Below are 3,801 nucleotides of genomic sequence, written 5' to 3' on the forward strand. Positions count from 1 at the left end.
TTGATGGGTTGCCGATCAGACCGCCTCGACTTAGCGGCATTCCCGCGTAGAGTGATCGAGAGTTTTCCAGTCTCAAGCTCGCCCAGTGTAAAGACGCGGCATTGCCGTAGAGGCTGCTAAGTAGAGACGGTGTTTGTTACAACTATATTTCACTTTATATTCTTAACCAATGTATGTGTTGTTAGAAAGCAGATTTTTCTCATCCCGCCGTTTACCTGAAACGAATAAAAATTTATTTTGTACAAAATTAAAAACATTAGTGTTTCCAATAAACTACATTTCACGTTTTCTAATTTAAACTTAAACGAATGACTGGTATCAAAATATAGGATCTATGTGAAAATAAAAACACGGTGTAAGAGTTTTCAAACCTCGGTAATGCCGTCTAAGACCAACTAGTCGACCGAAGGGACAGTAGTTTTCCGGTCGATAAGACATATCAGCCCGGTATCGCCAAAGTTAATTACGATCGGTCATAATAAACTAAATTTAAAATAAATAAATAACCCAAACGTGTGTATACATCATGTGGTACGTATTCAGTTCTATTCTAACTGGAATATATATTTTAAGAATCAATGAACTTAAGTTTTAAAACCAAACCGAAATCGCGCGAGTCGTCGTTGTAAAACTAGATTTAACAAACGGCTGCGTAATATTAGACTTAAAAATATTATATAATATCCTCTATTGATTAAATAGTGAAAAATAAGCTTCAATGTAGCTTAATCTAGTACAAAATCTAAAAGTTGTGATAAATTAAATTGAAATTAAACACGATAGACTTAAATCTAGAGTTAAGGAATAAAACCGACCCGCGAACCAGCTACTAAATGGTTCGATAAGACTTATCTCAAATACAATCGTTTTCTATCAGTGTTATGCCTTCAATCGATACTTTTTGATGAAATAAATACTTAAATGATTTAATGAATGCATATATACATGTAATTAATGAGTGAAAGTATGTATAAAGTATTAGATAAATTAATAATAAACCGACCCAGCTACTAAATGGTTCGATAAGACTTATCTCAAATACAATCGTTTTCTGTAATTGTTATGCCTTAAATTGATAATTTTTAGTTAAACAAATACTTAACTAATGAAATAAATACATAGATAAATGTATTTAATGAATTAAAGTATGTATAAAGTATTATATAAATTAATAATAAACCGAATCCGACCAAATTTAAATCTAAAACCACGATCGGCGGCGTAATGAAGTGTATCGTAAACCCGTTTTTTTTATAATTTAAAATGTAATGACAGAACTCCCAAAACAACAATACACATACATATTAGTACTATGGTGAATTGTAGTTGTATTAGGACCGTAATTATAGTTAATTAAGGAACCATTCATTGTCTTCGCTCTGTTATGTACGTCGTCGTTTAATCGACACGGCATATTTGGCTTGAATCTAGAAAAATTCAAACTCTAACCCTAAGGTAGACAGGCAGGGTAAATAAATGTGGGTGATCTCTCATAAAATTGTCTTCTAGGAATTATTTTTATATAGACTATCTTTTCTGTAGAGTTTAAGTGGACAAGCGCGGACGAAATAGAGCGCAAAATTTAAAATGAATTAAAAATTTTCATCAGACCGGAAGTAGGCATAACCTAGGCGCCATGTTTCCGTCGTACAAGTTTTCACCGTTGCAGTCACCGTTTCAATCGCTCTTCGTGTGGACGTGTATTATTTCTAGTCATGTGTTGTGTAGATGATTCGCTTAAGGTAGGTGTTCGGACTTATTTCTTTAATATTAATTAAACCGTATTTGCCTTGTCGGCCTTAAAATAAAGCTATTTTTTTTTCATCGCAATCGAAGTGTTAGATCTAGAATCTAGTTCCCGCCTCCGCTTCGCTAATTCGACTTAATGTAACTATGACACAACTATTAAATCTAGAGTCTCTATTTTAATTAAATAATTAGGAATTCTATCTCTAGATGATATCTAATCTATTCCCACACGTGTGTGCAAGTAGGATTTAACGTCAGAACAGGTGTGGTGGTCTAGGCGTCGCTATTTTTGACGGTAGGAATTTTTTTTTTAAATTCGTAAAATTTTATATAGACTTTATATAGCAATTTACTAAGACCGACCCTAACGCCCAGTAAATATTTAATTACCACATTGTTATGGACACGGTGTATTAGGTAGGGCCGAGGGCTATCCATAGGTACCAATTTTTAAATTTTGTGACAATTAGGAGCCGAGTTATAAAATAAATTTAAAATACTGGTTCTGGTCTTAGACTTTATATAGCAATTTACTAAGACCGACCTTAATACCCATTAATTATTTAATTAGCGCATAGTTATGGACATCCTGTATTAGGTTGGGCCCAGGGCTATCCGTAGGTACCAAGTTTATAATTTTGTGACGATTATTAGTCGAGTTATAAAATAAATAAAAAAAACTGGTTCTGGTTTGCACTACATTTCTTTCTTCTTTAACGGCGGACTCCCGGTCCAGCCCCATGGGTTACCCGTGAGCCGGGGCCTCGTTAGCCTGGACGGCTCCGATGTGACCGCGGATTGTTGTGGCCCGCCTCAGCCCGAGTCGAGATCACCCTTCCGATCGAAGGTGGACGCCATAGGGCGCCCGGGATAGCCCGGGGCGCTGTTCGTCACCCGAGCGCAGGGGCGCCGGGAGACGCCCCCGGTGAAGTTTGGCGGGTGATTCTGGTAGAGCTCCCCACCCCGATCGCAGGACACCCCTCGCCGCCCGCCCAGGTGTCGAGGTGGCCGCGGGGGAACTCGGGGCGTTTTGGCTCCCCCTTGTGCCGGAGCGGCGCCCTCGGTCCCAGAACGCCCCTGGCGGGTGATTCGCATGCCCCCTGGGGTGGGGAACGCGGGTGGGTGGTCGTAAAGCGTGTAACCGCAGTGGGGGCGGCCCCTTAGTCGGGGGCGCCAAAGTTGGCACCCCACCTGGGGCGCCCCCCGGAAGTGTGGCGCCCGCGCGAGTGAGCCCCGTAGATGCGCCCCGACACCCCCGCGCCGCCCCCCGGGTCGCGGCACCCCCGGCGCCCTCCGTGCGGGCTCCCCTCATGGGGCGGCACCCCGGTCCTCCCCGAGACTATGTACCCGATTTTTCGGTTTAACACTAGAGGTATGGGCAGAAATACGGCGGTTAAAACGGTCTGTATCTACTATTGTGGAGGTGAGTGTCGGTGAAGCCTCTATGTGACGCTAGGATCCGCGCTCCCTCGCAGCCAGCGACATGTGCCCGATCTGACCGTGCGTGGCTCAGTCTCCCGACTAGCTTCCCGGTAAAATGCGGGCTCGGCGCGCAGGTCGCGCCAGTGAAGGTAAAAGTACGTGTCCGTAGCGTGAAGCCAGCGGCGACGCGCAGTGCTAACGCAACCAAGCAGTATTGGTGGCTCGATAAAAGTCTCGCACTGGCCCAGCCCTCGGAACGGGCGACGGGTCTGCAAAACGCAGTCGGCTCGATGCAAATCGAGAGATTTCCCGGCGACGCCGTGTTTACGGTGAAGGGGGAAATGTGAGCGGTCCGATGTGAAAAAATCCGGGAATGCCGGGATCCGTTCTCTCGCTAGAGCGTTGTCTCCCGTCCCGCGATGTGTTGTGGAAAAACGTCTCGCAAACGATAGCTATCTGGTTGATCCTGCCAGTAGTCATATGCTTGTCTCAAAGATTAAGCCATGCATGTCTAAGTTCACACTGTCCCATGGTGAAACCGCGAATGGCTCATTAAATCAGTCGAGGTTCCTTAGATGACACGATCCTACTTGGATAACTGTGGCAATTCTAGAGCTAATACATGCAATC

The 3,801-nt window shown here is 43.5% G+C and overlaps 1 non-coding gene across 1 annotated transcript in view; it reads left to right on the top strand.

Annotated features, from left to right (window-relative positions):
• The first annotated feature begins 3,624 nt into the window (after window positions 1-3,624).
• The window catches only part of LOC131934490 (small subunit ribosomal RNA), a 1,846-nt gene continuing 1,669 nt past the window's right edge, over window positions 3,625-3,801 (top strand). The window contains exon 1 of the ribosomal RNA XR_009385789.1: window positions 3,625-3,801. This exon is cut by the window's right edge and continues 1,669 nt beyond it. This is a non-coding gene — a ribosomal RNA (small subunit ribosomal RNA).

The sequence above is a fragment of the Physella acuta genome, unplaced genomic scaffold, assembly GCF_028476545.2.
Source record: "Physella acuta isolate Inbredline_101_S28 unplaced genomic scaffold, ASM2847654v3 ptg002837l, whole genome shotgun sequence".
NCBI classification, from domain to species: domain Eukaryota; kingdom Metazoa; phylum Mollusca; class Gastropoda; family Physidae; genus Physella; species Physella acuta.